Source organism: Pipistrellus kuhlii, unplaced genomic scaffold (genome assembly GCF_014108245.1).
Source record: "Pipistrellus kuhlii isolate mPipKuh1 unplaced genomic scaffold, mPipKuh1.p scaffold_m20_p_14, whole genome shotgun sequence".
Lineage (NCBI taxonomy): Eukaryota > Metazoa > Chordata > Mammalia > Chiroptera > Vespertilionidae > Pipistrellus > Pipistrellus kuhlii.
The window spans coordinates 43,411,684-43,433,633 of NW_023425449.1; the positions used below are offsets into that span (position 1 = coordinate 43,411,684).

General features: G+C 51.1%; 1 protein-coding gene across 1 annotated transcript in view; it reads right to left on the reverse strand.

Moving 5' to 3' along the window:
- PAG1 (phosphoprotein membrane anchor with glycosphingolipid microdomains 1) overlaps positions 1–21,950 on the reverse strand; it is an 85,682-nt gene that overhangs the window by 21,668 nt on the left and 42,064 nt on the right. The window contains exon 2 of the mRNA XM_036437294.2: positions 19,175–19,262. The gene's annotated coding sequence lies outside the window, so the exon portion shown is untranslated. The remainder of the gene's footprint in view (positions 1–19,174; positions 19,263–21,950) is intronic.

A 21,950-nucleotide genomic window follows, 5' to 3' on the forward strand; every position in this document is an offset into this window, starting at 1 on the left:
ATAACAAAAATGGGACATGGGAACGTAAGGAAATTTGGCCCAGGGAGTCAGGAGTGGGCGTTGGGTAGCTCTGGTTCTGAGAGCAGACTGTGACCTGTGTGTGGTGCCCCCTAGAGGATGAGGTGTGTACTACAGAGAAGCAATAGTACACTGTGGGAAACAACCTGGGGAAACAACAGTGGGATCTGGACTTAAAGGGTCACTAATACAGGAAAAGTTCGAGAAAAATATGGTCACGGAATGGAACAAGAAGGTGTGTTTTCAGGACCAAAAATTAATTTACTAAAATCTTGCTTCAATTCACTGGATTAAATAATCTAAGCTCAGTGGCTTCATTCCAGCTTCTTGTGAGTCATCCTACCTAATAAAAGAGTAATATGCAAATTTTCCATCACTCCAACATACAATATGGCTGCCCCCATGTGGACAAAAGATAGCTGCCACAAGATGGCCAGCAAGGGAGGGCAGTTGGGAGGGACCAGGCCTACAGGGGAGGGCAGTTAGGGTGACCAGGCCTACAGGGGAGGGCAGTTAGGGACAGTCAGGCTGGCAGGGGATCAATTAAGCATTAATCAGGTTGGTTAGGGGGTGATCAGGCTGGCAGGCAGAAGCGGTTAGAGGCAATCAGGAAGTCAGTCAGGCGAGCAGTTGGGAGCCAGCAGTCCTGGATTGTGAGAGGGATGTCTGGCTCCCTGTTTAGGCCCAATCCTACTGGGATCGGGCCTAAACAGGCAGTCGGATATCCCTCGAGGGGTCCCAGATTGGAGAGGGTGCAGGCTGGGCTGAGGGTCACACCCCCATGAATGAGTCTTGTGCACCAGACCTCTAGTTATTTATAATGGTTATGTACTTTTTCAACATTAATTGTAGAAAATTACATTATTATACCTTAATTTAAAAGTGACCCAGTCTCTCTTACATTACTTCCCCTAGGCCTGTGCCCAAGCACCCGAAACCCAACGTCACCTTCCTGGGACCCTCCATAGCGCAGTGTGTCAGGAACATGCCAGGCTGGGAATGTGGTCCGTCAGCAGTCCTGATGGCTGCGAGATGGGTTAGAACCGTCTCACATGTTCCAGACCACCACTGATCTGTCCTTGATTCTGTCGCCAGGACCCATCTGGACACCAGTGAGGAAGGCTTCAGTCCCCAAGATTTCAGTACAGGCTAGCTAATGCTCCCCAAGGACTGCACCCTACCACCACGGTCATTCGAGAGGGCAGGTGTAAGGTGAAGGATCAAGTCCCAATCTTTCGTATTCTTCGCAGAGCTGTGATCTGGCGCCTTCCCCCCACTGGCCACTGGGCATGGCTCTCAGATGCACCGAGGGTGCCCTTCTCCCACTGCCAACAGGGACACTGTTCCCTCTGCCCGTGGCTGACATGGCCCTGCTGTCAGAGTGAGGGGCTATCTATTTTAAAAAAAATATATATATATTTTATTGATTTTTTACAGAGAGGAAGAGAGACGGACAGAGAGTTAGAAACATCAATGAGAGAATCATCGATCAGCTGGCCCCTGCACACCTCCCACTGGGAATGTGCCCGCAACCAAGGTACATGCCTCTGACCGGAATTGAACCTGGGACCCTTGAGTCCGCAGACAGGCGCTCTATCCACTGGGCCAAACCGGTTTCGATGGGGCTATGTTTTAAATTTATTATTTACAAACATTTTGATGAGATAGAAACATAAATTTGCCATCCAATTCATTTATACATTCATTGGTTGATTCTTACATGTGCTCTGACTGGGAATAAAACACAAAGCCTTGGCGTATCAGGACCACGGCTAGCCAGCTGAGCCAGGGTGAGACGCTGCGTTAGGCAGCAGCCGAACCCACGGACTAATGCATGTCAGAGGAGGGTGGCTGTTATAAAATACTAACGTAAGAAACTGTCACGATTTGTTCACTTGCATTTTTTGTAAACTGTTAGCGGCATTGTTCTGTTGTGTAGTACACAAAGCTGTGTGTCCGAGTGGTAAACTCAGATATTTTAGTGCTTGGAAAGAGGTTTTTGTTTTTTTTTTTAAATCCTGACAAATTAGTTTGCTTTTTTGAAAAAATAGCAACTAAATTGTACATACAAAAATCATATTTTTTCTCCTTCCTTCTCATATGCCAGGCTGGAAGCTCAAAGCTGTAATTATCCTTTAATTATAGCAATTACTGTAGCCTACATCTTTCTTCTTCTCTCTGCACCAACCTCAATTACAAGTGTTTGATTTTGTACGATTTGAAGAATCTTTCACAGAAGTCTTCATCATGACAACCCCGATGTTTCTTAGAATCAGGTTTTAACTTCTCAGTATGCCTACCTGGACCTTCACAGATTTAAAAAGTTCTCCATGTGCAGATTAGGCTTTAGAGGAAGATACGATTTTCAAACAAGCCAAGGATGAGAAAAGGAAAAAGGAAGGCAGGCAGGAAAATAAAAGATTTCCCACTGAATTGACCTTTGGGAACAGACGTTCTGACCGCTCAGGGAACAATGAAAGAAGAATCCAGATGACCTGAAGTGAGTGCAAGGACTGAGATTTTTAAAAACAAACCAACTTGCCCAGCTGGTGCGACTCAGTGGTTGTGTGTAAGCCCATGAATCAGGAGGTCACAGTTTGATTCCTGGTCAGGGAACATGCCTGGGTTGGGCCTAATCCCCAGCAGGGGGCATGCAGGAGGCAATTGATCCATGATTCTCTCTTATCATTGATGTTTCTATTCCTCTCTCCCTCTCCCTTCCTCTCTCTGAAACCAATAAAAAGATATTTAAAAAAACGAACAAACAAACAAACCACATACCAAAATAACTTTATTCTGAAGGCAGTGAATTATTAAACTCCTTGGCATCAGACTAGGGTTTTCAAGCCTGGCTGAACGTTAGTTGCTTGTGAGACTTTTGACCATATACCAATGCCCAGGCCTAACCCCAGAAGGTGGCTGAATTGGGCCGGGTGGGGAGGGGTCTGAACATGGATATTTGTAAAGTGTCTCCAGAGCATCTGAATAGATTGTGAGGGCTGGGAATCCCTCGGCTAGATTCTTCATTCATTCTTTAAACTCATCCCTGGCCAATGCTGTTTATTTCTTACTAGAGGCCCAGTGCACAAAATTCATTTCAGGTAGGGTGCCTAGGCCTGGCTGGTGATCAGAGCCGATCAGGGCCTTCCAGGCGCTGACTGGGGACTTCCTTTATTCTGTGCTGCCCCTGGTAGTCAGCACACATCATAGTAAGTGATCGATCTCCCAGTTGAACTCCCATGGGGACAATTTGCATATTAGGCTTTTATATATATAAATAGTAACTGGAACACAGCATGGTCAGGATATAACAACATCAATAGACACAACTCATTGTTCCTCTTGCCACACATATGGATGCTGGGAACCAGGAAGCCAAGCTCTGTGCACAGGCTTACCCTTGGACCCTGGTCAACCAGGCATGTGTGGAGTCTACGTCAGAAGGCAGTCTGGGCTGGCGACAGCGTGCCTCAGTCTCAGAGCACACGGGTTCTCTCACTGCCTGCGATATTATGCCCATGGATTTTTCTGTATTCCTCAAAACACTAACTGAAAGACGTATGGGTAAACATAATTGGTTATTTAAACTAAAATAGTATTACTTTAAAGCATTTCTAAATATAAAAATGTCAACACGAAGTGCAAAACAGGTCTGTTATTGGTGCCCACGTCCCACGGTCTTTAGGTTGCATGTCAAAGCTGATCTAAAAATACATTCCTGTGTCTCCAAGTGTGTGGTGCTGAGTCAGGACAAGGCCCCTGAGCCCACTCAGGAAGCTCAGTGCTATGGGCATCGTCGTGGGTTGTGTGATGCAGGAGGAGGTGCCAAACTGGGAAACCTTCTTGTAAAAAATAGGGACTTGTAAAGAATGTTCTAGAAATGAGCACATAATTCTCTATGCTTTAGGCTTCTTAAGCTTCTCTCTTGATTTCCAGGCTTACATGTACATAATGCACTTTGTTCAGCTACATTTGACAAACATTATTATTTTTCATTTTTTAAAATATATTTTTATTGATTTCAGAAAGGAAGGGAAAGGGAGAGAGAAACATCAATGATGAGAGAACCATTCACCAGCAGGCCCCACACCAGAGATCAAGCCCGCAACCCAGGTATGTGCACTTGACCAGAATCGAACCTGGGATCCTTCAGTCCGAAGGCCAATGCTCTATCCACTGAGCCAAACGAGCTAGGGCAACAAACATTCATTGAAGGACTGCCCTGGGTCAGGCGGGCCCAACCCCTCCAGTCTCTGCTGGTTCCGTAGTCTCCTTGGCAACGACCTTTCAAACCCACAGGAGTCTTCTCTCTGTTCCTGAGCATATCGAGGGTGTCCTCACCTGCGTCTTTCATGCTGTGTATCTGCAGCTTATCACACAGCGGGTTCCTCTCTCCTTTTCTCTGTCCCGTTCAGACATCATATTCCCAGAGAAGCTTCACTGACCAACCACGCTAAGCCCTCCTGTCCACGGCCACACACCCTGAGCATGTTCCGTCTCTTCGAAAGTCCTCCTGTCCGTCCCCAACCAGCCTGATCCCAGGACCCCTCTCCTTCCTGTTCCCCTACACGATAGTGTCTTCGTTAGGGGTCTTCAGGTTTACGCCCGATGTCCTCCACATGTAACTTCTAGAATATAACCGAGTGAGTGAATGCATGATTTTTGCAGCCTTACCAAGAATAGTTATGAATACAGTATTGTGTTCTTTTTTGAAAATGATTTTTAGAGAGAGAGGAAAGGAGAGGGAGAGAGAAACAGCTGCCTCCTGCATACCCCCTACAGGGACTTGAGCCCACAACCTGGGCATGTGCCCTGTCTAAGAATTAAACCAGCAATCTCTTTGTTCCTGGGACAATGCACAACCAACTGAGCCACACTGGCCAGGGCATATAGTCTTGCATTATTAAGGTTGAATGTTAATAGATAATAAATGAGTATCTGTGTTGTAGTTCTTACCTATATGCATGTGTTAGGACTTTAATTAGGCCCACAGAGCCGGCCACTGTGGGAAGAAAGTGATTTGCACTGCGTACCTCGCTGCCCTCTGGCTGGCTGTCGGCTTCTGCATTTGCAAATCTTGCAATCCTGGCTGCTCCTCTGGGCTCCCAGCAGGAAGCAGCTAGACAGCACTGTCTGACTTTGCACTTCCAACCTTCTGTTGAGGTTTCTGTAGGTCACTTTATGGGGGGAGGGGGGATGTTAGCACCATGTTTGTTGGCATAGGGTCCTCAGTTCAGTGGAAAGGGTTGGGGTCTCTCGCACCCTTCATTCCCTGCACGTCTGGCTCGGGGCAGGTGTTATATTGCAAGAGCAGCCACTCAGCATGCAGGATTTATTGCAGCCTGGGCGCTTGGTCAGTAATCTGACCCTGGCATTGTCATCACCCAATACCAGTGCTGGTGGCGAAGGCAGCTGTGATGTCTTGGGGACAAATCTGACTGACTGACTGACTGACAGATGGATCGACAGTTGGACACGACCTCTATTTCCAGCCCTTCAAGGCATGTTGACAGCACACTCCGCCGCCTCCCGGCTGTGCGCCTGTCTGCATGTTGGCTCTGCAGTGGCCCTAGTATTCCAGGGACCCATTTAGTGAGTGAAAGGATGGCTGATGTCACCGTCAACATCCGCTACCTTCGTATCATGTGAAACACGCACAGTTCAGTGCCCTGGCCCAGAAAAGGCACCCAACACATGCTTAGTCCTTCTTTGCTTTCCTTGCTATTGTAAATATGTGTTGTTGTTTTTAAAATTGATTTCAGAGAGAGGAAGGAAGAGTGAAAGAGAAATAGAAATATCAATGATGTGGAGAGAAAATCATAGACAGACTGCCTCCTGCACACCCCTTACTGGAGATGGAGCCTGTAACCTGGGCATGTGCCCTTGACCGGAATCGAACCGTGACCTCCTGGTTCATAGGTCAATGCTCCACCGTTGAGCCACACAAACAGGGCCCTTGCTGTGCGAACAAAAATTTACTTTATTCAAACTAAAAGACGAGTCTGCACCTTTTAAAAATGCAATGTAGCCGAAGCATTTGAACGCACAGCGAATACCTGACTACTTCCGGCTCATTAGAGCGGTGCCGAAAGTGGATGGTGACATGCCACCCCTTTCTGTATCAGAACCGGCTGCTTCAAATGCTGGGAGCCCACGGCATACAACATATGGTGTTCTGCGCGACAGTAGATCTTGCTTTAACCAAATCCAGTGTATCTAAATCCGTATTTATAAAAGAGTGGTGTTGTGAAATAATAGAAGTGTTTTATGAAAAATGATATTTTAAAAGGTGGGCCCATCTACATTCTTTGTCTCCACAAAAGCCCATTACTAAAATCATCACAGAACTGTTTCAGGTGTCTAGCACAGTGGTCGGCAAACATGTGGCTCGAGAGCCGCAGTTTGCGGACCACTGGTCTAGCGTAACACCATTTAACCACTCTATGAACTTTCAGGTTCACAGTTATGCAAATCTAGAATAGCACAAAATATGCACGAATATAGACATAAAGAGCATGCTGTGTGAGTCTGACGGAGCCCTTTGGAGGGCAGAGGGAAGAGAGACACTGATCGCAGCACGCTAATCCCACAGCAGACGCACCCGGCTCAGAGCCTGGGCGCCTGGGACAGACCCGCCCTGTGGTTCGTCATCCACATCCGCTGACCTCCACCCACTGGTCCACACACCTGGGAGCCTTCTCCATGTCCCGCACCCATGGCTCACACCAGCTGTTGTTATTACCGCATGTTTGTGTAATGCTTCTGAGTATCAAACATGCTCACAGCTTTTGCTTTTTGAGTAGCTACACAATCTCGTGAGAAACTCAAGGCAGGGCTCCTCTATTGGATGCATTTAAAATTATTACTGGCGTTTTACAAGTGAGAGATGAAGTGGCTGCCCGAGACCCAGCCTAGCCCAGGGACGCCTTCTACTCTCCACCTCACATTCTGTCTTCACTGCACAGCCTGTCAGAAGGATGTGGTTCCACACGCAGTGAGGGCCTGGCCGAGCCGGAAGGTGGAGCCACCGCGGCCTCGGGCCGGGCTTTGCCACAGGGCCCGGCGGGGACCGCACCGCCGCAGGTGGCCAGCTGGGCACCAACCTCAGGGAAGGAGTTTCTCTTTCTCAGAGAAACACCATGTTTCTCATTTTCCCCTAAAGACTCGACCTGCTCAGTGTGTCTTCTGATGTTCCTTACTCCGCCTGAAGCAAACCAGAACAGAAAGCCGTGAGAAGTGATCACCATCCCACGTGCTGGTTGTGGGGACAGCGCGGGGTGGGGCTGTGGCACACCGCCATTCTCACCCCCAATTCTCTTACAAGACGTGGCATCGCCTACAAGACACAAAGTCCTAAGGTCTTAGAAGGCGAGGAGACAGGTTCCATCAGTCAGTCAGCCTGTGAGAACGCGAGTGAACACCTCATTTGTGTGACGCAGGCCGGTGTGTATAGTGAACGGACCATCTAATGCGCGAGGGACAAGAGGGCTGATGCTCGCTGAGTCTGTGGATGGGTCTCCTTTGAGCAGGTTCCCAACCACGCTGAAGACGTGCTCAGTATGCAATGTGTAATGTGCTTGGCAGAAACAATATTAAAAATCTTAGAACTCCTAGGGATCTTTGAGATCTTGTCCAACACACTCATGCTTCATTTATCTGTTAATTAAAAAATCCTGGCGGTAATATAAGATAGGTGGCAAGGATAACACTCTCTTATCTTGGGTCCAGAAACCTGTATACAACTCCTAGCGTGGCAAACCAACGTAGAATAGTATGGAATCCCCCTACAGACGCCAGGCACACAGAGTCACCCCGTTTAGAGAAGCAAGCCCAGATGGCCCACCAGCCCCAACAACCGCGTCCCTGCCAGCGCAGCGTGGGCAGACGCCTCGGCGCACAGACTCCGCGCCTGCCGCGCCGGCCGCCATATGCCCAGCCCGGGCTGGGGTTTCCCTGCCCCGAAAGCTTCGCTTTTAAAACAAACACCGAGCGTTCACAGAGGGGCTCTTCGGGGAAAGGGGACCGCACGTGTGTGTGTGTGTGTGTGTGTGTGTGTGTGTGTGTGTGTGTGTCAGTGATGATCAGTGATGACAGATGTGACCGTGGGCTTTGGGAGTGAGCGAGGCCCCCGGCAGCCCTGGCTGCGATGGGCCCCGGAATGCTTTAACTCACAGCTCCTTTCCTCCTGGAACCTGCACGTCTGGGACTCGGTGTCCGTTGGTTGTTAATGAATAGCGTGGTGACTGCAGATGAGATGGGACTGCCCTGTAGTTCCACATGACCCTGTGTTATCGCCGATGAAATCAGGCACTGAGGCTCACTGCGTCTCAGCGGCTACCGCCAGCCTTCCTCCCTCCTTCCCTGCACCCTCTTCCCCCTCCCCGAGCCTCCTCCCTCTCCCCCTGATCTCCCCTCCCCCTCCCCCTCCCCCTGTACCCTTCTCCCCTCCCCCGAGAAAGGGAGAAGGTGACCGCAATAAGGACGGAGCCATGGTCTCCGCCTCTCCTCCACGAGGCCTTCCGTGCTCAGGAAGGGCCTGCGGGATATGGGGAGTCAGGGCTGGAAAGCCGCCTGTGAGCAGGTGGCCTCCGTGTTGGGGGGCCTTGGGGCTTCACAGGCTGGGGTGGGGACGCAGAGGTCCCTGAAGGAGCTTCGAGGTGCACAGCTGTCAGAAGTGGTGACCATCTTCAGCGCGGATCTGAGGTTTGTGTGCCACACCGCCAATAACCTCCGATGTGCTGTTCGTTTCAAAGAAGGCAGATTTCTCCGGACACACCTCACACGGCCGGCAGAGGGGTCCTCGCTCCCAGATAAGGAAATCTCCACCGAACCCACCTCATGGGCTCCCAGAGCAACTGATGGGTTCGCCTGGAACTACATGGGGCGTTGGTGAAAACGCTTATAACATGAGAGCGAAAGAAACCAATAAAGCTCTTCGCACAGGTTTAAAGTCGGCCCTGCCCAGGACAAGGCCCCTCGTGCTTGTGGAGCGGCAGTGTGGCCCTCTCTGGTCCCCGGGACCCGGCTTGCGCTGACCCTTCACGTTAGTGAGGCGGGCTCTCTCCGGACGGCCCCGAGGCTGGCGGGCTCCCGGCCGCACCTCAGCCCGCCAGGCGATGCCTGATTCTGTGTCCGGGCGCGGGGCACGCCGGGCAGGAGCGTCCCTGCCCCAGGACCCCCGCCGCGGGGGAAGAATGTGAGCAGCCCTCGGGGACCATCTGCTGCTCCTTAAAGTAGGCGACTGAGGACTGTGGCTGCAAATCTGACTTCTAACGGGAGGAAGCCGACTGTTTTTACGTCCTGACCCACTCTCTGCCAGTCCCTCTATCCGGAGCCTCAGGTGGAAAAATCAGGTTCCCTTCGCTTCCTCTTCGTCCAGTCCTTGTGAGGTCCAGGCAGGTGTGGGGGTCACACCCTCGTACCCTCGCTCCTCGCATCCTGGCCCCGCAGGGCCTGCAGCCAGAGACGCCGTGTCTCTGCCCTGAGCGCCGCTGGCCTCGGGCTCACTGTCCGGGCACCGGAGCGGGAGCCACAGTGTGTCCGCCCGGACCCCTGACCACCGCTGTGCTCTCTCTGCTCTCACTCCGGGACCCAGACCAGCCTGCAGGACGAGGGACGTGGGCCAGGCGTCCTGGCTGTCCCCCTGCTGACTGCCAGCTGACCACAGACACACACGCGAGGCCACCCGAGCCACGGGTGCTGGCGGGGCCCGCCCACCCACAAACCCATGGCACCGGGACCCGGCATGGCTGCTGTTTGCAGCTGCTGAGCGGCGGGTAGGCGGCCAGAGCTCCCTGACACAAAGGCGTGTTCCTTCTCTGTACAGAGGCGGGGAAGGGCAGCAACCTGCCAGGGTCACGCGGCAAAGCCTCCAGGCTGTGGCAGCTCCTGTGGGCCATGCTGGTGTCGCCACAGCACCGACTTCTTTCGACATCAACGAGAAGGCTTGTGCGCGGTGCCTCCGCGCTCTGCTGGGTGTGGCATATCTCCTACATTCAGGACAGTCAGGATTTCCATCTTGTTTTTACCTAAGGAAACTGCAATTTGATTGTTTTGCTCATGTGACTGCTTTCACCTAAAAATGTGAAAAATGCGTTATTTTCTCCTTTGAAACCTTCCTCAATGTCCCGAGACAGAAGCAGTTTCCCACGTGTGGTGGATGCAAAAACAACCAGTAATTCCCTCCTTCCATGGCCCTGTGTATGTGACCTCTCTGTGCCACGTGTCCAGGGAGGAAGTCTAGTTCCCCACTCTGCAGTCCAGGCTGGACTTGACTTGCCCTGGCCCAGAGGCGGGGAGGAGGGCAGGGGAGCGGTTCCGAGCTGAGCCTCCGGCCTGTGGCCATCCCCCGCTTCCCTGGGCGACCCTGGCTCCCCACAGCCACTGCGAGGCCAGCCCCGCGAAGGGTGAGATCACATGACCACAGCTCCACCAGGGCCTGTCCCAGCAGAAGGCCGCCAGGTAAGAGCCCAGCTGAGGTCAGCAACTGTGGCCCACGGAGGCCTGGCGGACACCAGCGGGAATGGCCGGAGGAGTGCAGCCGAAGTTGCCAACTACAAAGTCATGAGCTAAATAAATGGTTATATCAGACCAGGCCTGTCAGGGAGCAAAAGTTAATGGGTACAGCCCTGGCGTGTTCTCAGGGGGCAGAGCATCGGCCCCCACACAGACGGGTGGCAGGTTTCATCCCCGCCCCAGCCCAGGTGAGAGTGGGAGGCAACCACCAATGTGTCTCTCTCATCTCTCTTTCCTATCCTCCTCCCTCTTTCTCTTCCCTCTTTTCCTGCCACTCTCTTTAAAAATCAACAGAAAAATTGTGCTTGGGTGAGAATTAACAAAAACAACTCTTCTGGCATTTTACAACCATTTTTGGAGTAGTATCCATGTTTGCTAAGTGTTTATTGAATGAATGAATAAAATATTAAATATCCAATTACAGTGAGATAGAATTGCCCTAACAGAACAGATCTCTGGCTCTTATTCTGATGTGAATACCTTCTATCTTTCCTGGCTGAGACATGCGGTCAGCATAGACAGATGCTTACCCAGTGTGTTCCATACATGTAGCTCCCTCTGATCCTGTGTGTGAACTAAACTATTCCCAACTCCCCAGACAGAAGCCAAGCAAGCACTGGGGCACCGAGGCATGCGGGAGACTTTCCCTGCGTCTTTTCAGAACCAAAGTTTCCTGGCTTTGTGGGGTGGAGAGGTAGGGTAAGGGACAGACTTTTTCTTAATATTGGTGAACTTCTTTCCCTTTGAAAGTCTGCCCCCTTTAACTGGCCCATAGCCACTCCATCTCCCCAGTCTCAGAGTGGAGGATGCTGCCGCAGAAGCCTACCCTGGGCGGTCCCCGCCGCCCACAGGCTGCCAGGCCTCAGCCCGGCCGCACTGCAGGAGCCCCCGAGAGGTCTACAAACACCCCAGAGATGGGCTTCATCGGTTTAGGGTACAACCTGCACATGGGGACTTTTAAAAGTCCTCGGAGTGACTACATGGATAGTCAAACGTGAGAAGCGCCATTCTCTCCCCCGCCCCTTCGCCTCCCCAGTTTCCACCATCGAGTGGTTATTCTTGAGGCTAACGTTCAGGCAGCCCCAAGGCAGGCTTCTTTCTTCTATGCCCCTCAGTAAGCACAGCACCCGATAGTACAGCTAGGAAATACAAGAAATATAAACACAATCCAGAAAACAGCTTCTTATCATGGACAATGGCTGGCTCAAAAGGAATCAAAAAGGACCCCTGAAACTCATGAAATATTGCATGTCAATGGTAATTAAAAATTTTTAAAAAGAAATTAAGAAATAATTTTCAGATGAGTAACTTTTTCTGATGATTAACTCAGGAAGCATACTCTAAACAGGTGGTGGGTTATTAGATGTGACAAGAACCTAAAACATAGTTACATGTTCAAAATTTTATTGTCCTAAATTAAAATAACATCTAACACTGTAAATTATCCTATCTAATAAAAGAGCAATAGGCAAATTGACTGTCACTCCAATAAACAAGATGGCTGCCCCATGTGGTCAAAGATGGCTGCCCCCATGTGGACACAAGATGGCTGCCACAAGATGGCCAGCAGGGGAGGGCAGCTGGGAGGGATCAGTCCAGCAGGGGATGCAGTTGTGAGCAATCAGGCCAGCAGAGGAGGGAAATTGGGGCGACTAAGCCTGCAGAGAAGGGCAATTGGGGGGGGGGTGATCCAGGCTTGCAGGGGAGAACAGTTGGGGGAGGGGGACCAGGCCTGCAAGGGAAGGCAGTTAGGGGGGACCAGACCTGCAGGGGAGGGCAGTTAGGGGGGCAAGACCTGCAGGGGAGGGCAGTTAGGGGTGACCAGGCCTGCAGGGGAGAACAGTTGGCGGGATCAGGCCTGCAGGGGAGGGGCAAACAGGCTGGCAGGGGAGCAGTTAGGCATCAATCAGGTTGGCAGGGGAGTGGTTAGGGGGTGATCAGGCTGGCAGGCAGAAGCAGTTAGGGGCAATCAGGAAGGCAGGCAGGTGAGCAGTTGGGAGCCAGCAGTCCTGGATTGTGAGAGGTATCCCAGATTGGAGAGGGTGCAGACTGGGCTGAGGGACACCTCCCCCATGCACGATATTGCATGTCAATGGTAATTAAAATTTTTAAAAAAGAAATTAAGAAATTTATTTAATACTAGAGGCGTGTAGTATTAAATAAAAATTCAAACTAAATTGCATTTAAGCCTATCTAAAAGCATATTAACCTAAAACCTTTGTTTGAAAATGTACCTCATATGAACAATAACACTATCACAAATTAAGGAATAATTTAATATTTTAATACGATTTTGAGTTCAGATTCAGTGTGGATAATTTAAAAAACCATGGTCTTGTCTTCATGCATAAATGACTCTCACATGTCAACAATGTTATTTTCAGGGACTATTCTTTTTTGGCAAGTTCACAAGTGCTGAGGAACAACCCCTCTTATGCTACAAACTATGTAATCATGTCAAATGAGTTCGTGCCAAGGTTTCATCTTCAATGAATTCCATCGCTGCAATCACAAGCAGACCTCCCAGGCATATTCTGATTCAGAATTTTCCAAACCACAGAGTCCCCAAGGGAAAAATGTGGTTTGACCTCGATTTCACAGAAATGGAACGTGAAGATTATGGAGGTTCAATAGGTCAAGCAGAGCTCCCGACATCGATGGCCTGGGAACGGAGCCCGGGCCTCAGTGCCTGCGGCCTCGCCTCTCTGTATGGGCACGGAGTGGGGGGGGAGGGCTGGGGAGGCGGCTGGTGGTCTGCCCGGGCTCTGCCAGCCTCTGCTGCAGACGGCTGTGTTCACAGGTGACTTTGGCTTCGGCATCAGGAGAAATCGTTACCACTTTCTTCTCCAATTCTTACTCCCAAGCAGGCTGGAATCCATTCAATACTTTAGTTATACATACAGTTGCTGTGTGTTTTCTAGTCTGATATTAACTTTTACATGAACTTGGTACCTTTGTTAGAATTAATGAACCAATATTGGTACATTAGTTATGCAGATTTCAAATTAATTCAGACTTCCTTCATTTTTGCCAGACATCCTTTTTTTGGGGTTTGTTTCAGGAAGCCATTCAGGGGACCACGTCATGTATAGTTCAGACGGTGTTTGTGTGTGTGTGTGTGTGTGTGTGTGTGTGTGTGAGAGAGAGAGAAAGAGAGAGAGAGAGAGAGAGAGAGCGAGAAAGAGAGAATATAAATACCTCAAATATGTTTCTTTTTTCCAGCCAATGAAGGGAAAAATCCTACAAGTTACTGTTCTCATTTTCTCTAATACAAAACAAAGGGGCCTATGTGAATGAAGTGATCTGGAATTTTAATTATGAGTAAAGCACTATGGATAGGAGGAACGTTAGGTTTCTAAAAACTGACATTTGGAGGGACCTAGAAACAGGCCTCTGACGTGCGGATTAACAAGCACAGCGTGGGGCAGAGCCGTGTGAGAACTCAGGGTAGTCAAAGGAGGTGACCACAGAACTACAGCAATGCAGAAGGAATAAGTAATCTTGTGCAATTTGTCGTCATTTACATTAGGCGAATCAGCATTTTTAAAATCCACAGAAATGCAGTTAAGAGTTTTCTTGCCAATCCTATATAATAAAAGGGTAATATGCAAATTACCCTAACGGTACAACGACCGGTCACTATGATGTGCACTGACCACCAGGGACAACTCCTGTGTTGAGCATCTGCCCCCTGGTGGTCAGTGCACTCCCATAGAGGGAGCGCCGCTCAGCCACAAGCTGGACTGATGGCGCGAGTGCAGGGTGGTGGGTGGCGGGTGGCAGAGCCTTTCCCGCCTCCTTGGCCACACTAAGGATGTCCAACATCCTCCAAGGGCTCCCGCGCTGCCAGAGGGACGTCTGACTGCCAGCTTAGGCTTGTTTCCCCTGAGGAGTGGGCCTAAGCTAGCAGTTGGACATCCCCCGAAGGCTCCTGGACTGTGAGACGGTTCAGGCTCAGGTGATGAACACCTCCCCCCCTGCCGAGTGCACAGATTTTATGCATTGGGCATCTAGTATTTGTATAAAACGTTTTCCAAATGAGACCAATTCCTCTTACCCTGAAATAGATGGTTAGATCACAACAGAGAAGGTTGAAGCGTTGCCTTCCCTCACAGGCGTGCCAATGCCTGACTGCGCGCCGCTGTACTGTAAACAGGGAAAGTCAAACGCTGAAACGTTCCCCAAGTTGCCAAACACAGTTCCCGGGCACCTCCTTGCCGGTGAACGTGGAAGCTAATTCACGAGGAGCGCTGTGCCCACACCAAGCAGCTCCGTGGAAAGACGCCGTTCGTATGCTCCTCTGCCCTGAGTTCACACCCAGGGACCTCCCCCGACGTTTCACGAAGACGCTGGATGGAGCTGATGGTCTCAGTGGCAGCCCCCCATGCCCACACCCCCACCGCCAGCCCCAGGGGGCTCCCCCCATGGCTTTGTCCGACTGCCCACCCCCGGACATTTCTCCCGCCTCGAGGAACCCGACATCCTGCATCTGGCTTTGGGGAGTCACAGGAGCCTCTGAGAAACCTGCCACAGCAATCACTGATCCTGTGTAACTTGTCTCTCAACGTGCCTGGCTGCAGTGAGCCCCCGTCCTGCTGTGGAGCATGCGGGGGGCTGCACCATGGACACCGAGCACCCTGCATACTGGCTAAGGCCCCTGCTCTGCAGTCCCACCTCCCCTGCCTGCTCGCTGTGAGCATGGAGCCTGCGGCCTGACAGCAGCACACATGCACAGGGGTCCCCAGGAACCTGGAGCCACCAGGCACCACAGAGTCTTGTCCGCAGCTCCTGTGCTGGGAGGCGGGATGAAGGGCCAGCCATGGTCTCCACTCCTGCTGGGGCAGTTTTCAGGCTGTGCAGGCTCTGAGCCTTCCACCCCACTGGCTGCCTTTCATGTGCTAACCACCTGGGCGTAGCACCTCCCACAGGGCAGGCCTCACCTAAAGGCAGCGCCTGGCTGAGAGTTTATAAAGTACTAGAGGCCTGGTAATGAAATTCATGCACTGGATGGGGGGAGGCTCAGCCCATCCTGCCCCCTCTCACAATCCAGGAGCCCTTAGGGGATGTCCTACTGACAGCTTAGGCCCACTCCCCATGGCCTCTGCGGGAGGTGGCTGATCAGGGGAAGGCCCCACCCCCATCACCCAGCTGCTGCTGCTGCTGCCACTGCCAAACACCACAGCCGCCAAGGCGTTTTCATCAACACGGACTCCAGTCCCTTCACCACGAAAAAATGACAACTTTCTTTAAGCATTTTCAAGATGTGTCTTTCATAGGATATGCCCTTTCTCCTCTCTCCTCTCCTCCCCTCCCCTCCCCTCCTCTCTTCTTTCTTTCTTTCTTTCTTTCTTTTCTCACCTGAGAATATATTTTCATTGATTTTCAGAGAGTGTGGAAGAAAGAAGGAAAGACAGAGAGAAACATCAATGTGAGAGGGACACTTCGATTGGTTGCCTCCTGCATGAGCCCTGACCTGGACCCCAGTCAGGGAGGAGCCTGCAGCCTAGGCACATGCCCTTGATCAGAATCAACCTGGACCCTGCAGTCCACAGGCCGAGGCTCTATCCACTGAGCCAAGCTGGTTAGGGCAGGATATGACATTTCTTAGCCCTCCAGCAGTGGACCTTCGTTTTTTTCCTCTAGATTAGGGGTGTCAAACTCAATCAGAGAAGGGGCCAAAATCTAAAATCCAGCCTAAATCGCGGGCCGAATGGTTTACTGAACAGTCATAAACTGTCATTATGATGGAAACGCAGCGGAGTGCAGTGATGACAGCGCGGTGCGGGCCACATTGCAAGGCCTGGCGGGACGGATTTGGCCCGCGGGCCTTGTGTTTGACACATGTGCTCTAGATCATCTTGGATTCTTATTACCCAAGTTACCAAGAACACTGTGAGCGGCATACCAAGAGCTTTAGCCAATGAGCAGTCAGAAAAGGTGTTTCCTCTGCAGCTCACGTGCATCTGCTCTGGGCCTGTTCTACCTGTGCCTGGTGGCTTGGGCAGGCCCCCATGTGTGCGTGTCTGCTCCAGGCCTGCGTCATCCGTGGCTTGCCTCATCACACACAGTTTCCTCCTGCCCATCTGCATGTGGTCTCCTCCTGAGCTGGTGGTAACTGTTACAGTGTCCCAGCTAATTTGCATATTACCTCCTTCATATATATATATATATGTATATATATATATACAATATATATATACATATTTTTTTTTCTTTATTGATTCAGGTTTACATATGTGTCCATATCCCCCCTTGTCCCCTCACCCCCACTCATGCCCTCACCCCCCAGTGTCTGTGTCCATTGGTTATGCTTATAAGCATGCATATAAGTCCTTTGGTTGATCTCTTACCCCCCAGCCCCTACCCTGCCTTCCCTCTGAGGTTTGATAGGCTGACCAATACTTCTCTGCCTCTGGATCTATTTTTGTTCATCAGTTTATGTTGTTCATTAATTCATTATATTTCACAAATGAGTAAGATCATGTGATATTTATCTTTCTCTGACTGGCTTATATTTCACTTAGCCAATGCTCCACATCAAAATAAAAAGCTTCTGCCCAGCAAACAAAACCATCAACAAAACAACAAGAAAGCCCACTGCATGGGAGAACATATTTGCCAATGTTATCACAACTTCCGAACTAAAAATACCTGATAAGGGTTTAATCTTCAACATTTACAGGGAACTCATACAACTTAACAAAAGGAAGATAAACAACCCAATCAAAAAATGGGCAATGGACCTAATAGATACTTTTCAAAAAAGGACATACAGAAGGCCAAAAGTCATGAAAACACGATCAAAGTCACTACTCATCTGAGAGATGCAAATCAAAACAACAATGCGGTACCATCTCACACCTGTCAGAATGGCCAACATCAACAAATCAACAGACAAGTGTTGGTGAGGATGCGGAGAAAAGGAACCCTCGTGCACTGCTGGTGGGAATGCAGGCTGGTGCAGCCACTGTGGAAAACAATATGAAGTTTCCTCAAAAAACTACAAATGGAACTCCCGTCTGACCCAGTGATCCCACTTCTAGGAATATACCCCCAAGAAATTAGAAACACCAATCAGAAAGGATATGTGCACCCCTATGTTCATAGCAGCACAATTCACCATAGCTGAGATTTGGAAACAGCTTAAGTGCCTATCAGCAGACGAATGGATTACAAAACTGTGGTACATCTACACAATGGAATACTACGCTGCTGTAAAAAGGAAGCAGAGCACGGAGGGACCTGGAGAGCACTGTATAGTATTTCCACACGCCACGGTCACATTCTCGTCACTGCAGAGTTAAAGCAGGCACACTGCTGCCTCGCAGACTTTCCTCAGGTTGCTCAGTGTAATGCCACGTGAAGAAAACGTCTCTTCAAGGAAACAATTTCCCCAAATTGGGACCCGCATCTACACAATGAGAAGCTGGCGAAGGGTCTTTTTAACCCTCTCAGCTGGCACACAGCCGTGGCGCCTGCGCCTCCTCCCCGCTCTGCTCTGGCCCGTGCTGTGTGCACAGAGCTGCCAGCCTGTCAGCAAACAATGTCCTCTCTGTCAGACAGAGAAGGAGCTAGCCGCACAGCAAAACCCCCTCCGACGCTCCCCTCAGCCTCCAGGAAAGCACAGCCAGGCTAGAAGGACTCCCCGCCCCCCATCTGAACGCGTTTCCAGAAAGCTAGGGGCCCAGACATGGCAACAGTATGCCGACTGCCAACAGGGAGAGTCGGCAAGTTTCCTTTCTTTTAAACTGGAGCATATATTTCTGTGTGTGTGTGTGTGTGTGTGTGTGTGTGTGTGATTGTGTGCGCGTGCCTGGAAAGCTTTATCAGGAGGAAGGAGGCGTTCCATCAGATATAATTCAGGGCAGAGCAAAAGCAGCTTTTAGCTCCAGATGGAGCAGCCCCGGGGGATGTCACAGAAATGACACAGCAATTTGTGCGAGGATATTGGCAGCTCACTCAGGATGGCTGGAGCTGACTGAATCCAGCTGCTTCTGCCCGGCCTTTCTTCCTGCTGAGCTCACGACTCGCGAAGGAAGCGCCTGCAGTCACTGCTCCAGACGTCCCGTGAGGCGCTCCCAGGCTTCTCTTTGTGCGTCCGCCTGTCTGCCGTCTGACACATACACACACCTCCCCTCCCCCCGAAAGCGGCATTAAAATATGATTTTCCAAACCATGCATTTCAGGGAGCAATTGTGAGTGACCGACGAAAGGAATTTTTGTTACAGAAGAGCATGGCTCTCTCACGTCGGTCAGAGGCACAAGTCTCAGCTGGTGTAAAACATCGGGGTGCACGTGTTCCCCCATGTGACGTGACTGCGGCCTGCATTTATCTTCCCCTGTGGGGGGAACCCCCTGACTCTTGGCTCATAAAGATGAGGTGCTAGTTTTGTAGTCGAACCACACTGGCGATTGTTGGCGTGGACCCCTCTGCTCCCTTTTCCCACGCAGGGCAAGCCCAGCCCCGGGAGCCCGGATTCTGACGGGAGCTCCTGGTAACAGTGCTGGCGGCCAGAGGCTCCATGTTCCTCCTCTCGCCTCCCACCCCGGCTCCCCGCAGACTAAACAACGGGCCTTTGTGCGTCCCGCTGCGCCTGGCCAGCGCTAACGGCTCCGCGGCCTGGTGCAAGGGGGTGTTTACCTTGGAGAAAACCGTGTCTCTGCAACTCTTCGCAGCCGGCAGCGCCTTGGCTCTGAAATGCGGTGAGAGCCCCCTCTTCCTTGCTGGCCTGCAACCAAAGAGGGAGAGCGTCAGGGGAAGGCAGATGGCTCAAGAAGGGGGAAGACTCTCGTCCTGCTTGCTATAAACCTATGCCAAACGCTGGGCTTTCTGCTCCTTCCCGCAAAGCGAGGAAAAGCTGCTGAGAGTAAATCAAAAGTCTTTTCCAAAATAACAGCCAAGTCAGTCTCATCAGATAGACATCTGTCACTCACTCCCTCTGCACGCCTCCTCGCTTCAGGGCCTCTGTGCTACTGCAGTGACATCACGGCCTCTGTGCTACTGCAGTGACATCACATTCAGGGAACGTATCTGAGCCCGAAGTCAGGGGTTTCATGCTTTGGGGGAAGGCGAGCTGCACTTTCCTGGCAAAATGTCTTATAAAAGGCGCGTGTTGGTGCAGCACGCGCAGCGGGACCCGAAGGACGCGCAGGCCTCCGTGTCCTGAGGCGTCCCTCTGCCCTCCCACGGAGGACACAGGGAAGAGGCGACTAGTGGCCGGTACCAATACAGGATGTTTATCTATAATAGGTAAAGAATTCTTATAACAACAAGACAATCCAACCAAATATAGGCAAAAGGGCAGGACAGACACTCCCCACATGTACAATGGCCGATAAGCACATGGAAAGATGCTCAGCATCATCAGTCCTCAAGGAGACGCCAACCAAAATCACAGCGAGATACACTGCCTATGCACTAGGATGGCTGGAATCAAAAAGTCCGAGACGGTGACAAGTGCTGGTGAGGACCTGGGGAGATCAGAACCCTCACGCCCTGCTGATGGGAACTTGAAAACAGCCTGTTTGTTCCTCAAACAGTTCAATGTAGGCGCCTTTGGCCCCTATATTCCCACTCCTGCCTGTACACTAAGAGAATGAAAGACACGTCCATACAAAAACATAGACGTGGATTCATAACAGCCCCAAAGTGTAAACAATACAAGTAGGTATCCGTCAGCTGGTGAATGGATAAATAAAATGTGGTATATCCATAGAAAAGAATACCATTGGGCCATAAAATGAAGCATTCATACATCCTATAACAGCCCTAGCTGGTTTGGCTCAATAGACAGAATGTCAGCCTGCAGACCAAAGGGTCCGGGTTCGATTCTGGTCAAGGGCACATATCTTGGTTGCAGACTCCTCCCTGGCCTAAAGGTGTGTGCTCCTGCAGGAGGCAACCAATCGATGTGTCTCTCTCACATCGATGTTTCTCTCTGTCTTTTCCTCTCTCTTCCACTCTCTCTAAAAATCAATGGAAAAATATCCTTGGGTAAGGATTAAAAAAAAAAAAAAAACGTGAAAAAACCAACAACATACAGCTGGCATCTTGGTGCATGAGTGAGGTAGACTCGTGTAGAATTGGAAGGCAATCCAATTCCCAGCTGGGAGGGAGCCCAGCCACCGCTCTCCGCCTGTGTTTCTGGATTTGGTTGGTGGTGGCACTCACACCTCTAAGTCTTGGGCCATTGCAAGCATGGCGAGATGCCCTGAAAGTTCCTCTCGGGGCTGGCACAGTAGCCCTCCTCCCAGCTTCAGCCGCCATGTCCTGCCTGGGGAGGCCCAGTGCCGACGGGATGGGACTAGGATAGGAGCCTTCTTCCAGGAAGAGAGCAGTTATGGATGAATCCTCTGGACACACTTACCAGCCCAGTTACTAACCCAGCTCACTGTGCACCTGCCCTCTCTGTCCAAATGACCAAGGTTAGCAACTGAACACCCACAAGGTAAAAAACGTCGAACATACCTATGCACAAATGCACGTGATTTCTTGTTAATTCTACGATGGGTTTAATAAATTGTCAACACAAAAGAGATGAACCTCAAAGCAGAGACATTTCCTTCTATTAAAATTTCCACACGCAGCCCTCCTGAGAGTTGTGCAGGAAAAAGACACTAAGCACGCTCACGGCACTGCCTTTATAGGGGCTGCGGGACAGTGGGGTGGGCTGCCATGTGCCAGGAACCAGGGCTCCCTCCCCTCGTCCACCCTTCTCAGCCCCTGGCTGCACTTCTCTGCCGCTGAGCTCCCTGCAGCTGCTGTCCTCCCGGCCCAGCCTCCCGGCACTTCCTGTTAACGGCTCTTCCTGCGCCGCCTCCTGCTTCATCTCGCAGCCCTGACAGCTGCAACCCTGATGCATGCAAAGCCGTAGTCCATTAAGAAAGAAGCGCTTCCCGGGGCTTTGCTTCTGCATTACTGAGAACAGAGGAATGGACAGGCGAGAAAGCACAGTCCGCGGGTGCCGGCAGTGGCCGCCACGGAGGTAAGATGAAGGAGGAGGACTAAGCATCACAGCCAGCGCTGGCGATTAGCTGCCTGGAGTCCTTTCAACGTGCAGTGAGGGGCAGCCCTTCCAAGGAGGAGCCCTGAGCAGCCTCTGGGCTGCAGAACTAGTCCCTTTTGTCTGCCCTCAACAGGTGTTGCCATGGTAACTGGAGGTGAGAAAATTTATACAAAAGCACCATGGGAGGGGGAAGGATAACCTCAGACCTTAGAGGACCAGCAACACCACTGGCCAGGTGTTGGCCTGTGAACATGCTGCTGCAGGGCCAGGCGCAGGGGGACAGGAGCTGGTCCCCAGGAGCCGGGGACGCCCGGGGGCTCAGCTCACCCGAGGTCTCACTTCTACCCATGAGCGGTTTGGCTTTTGGGTGACTGCGGGGAGAGCTGCCGTTGTGTACGCTTCCGTCCGAAA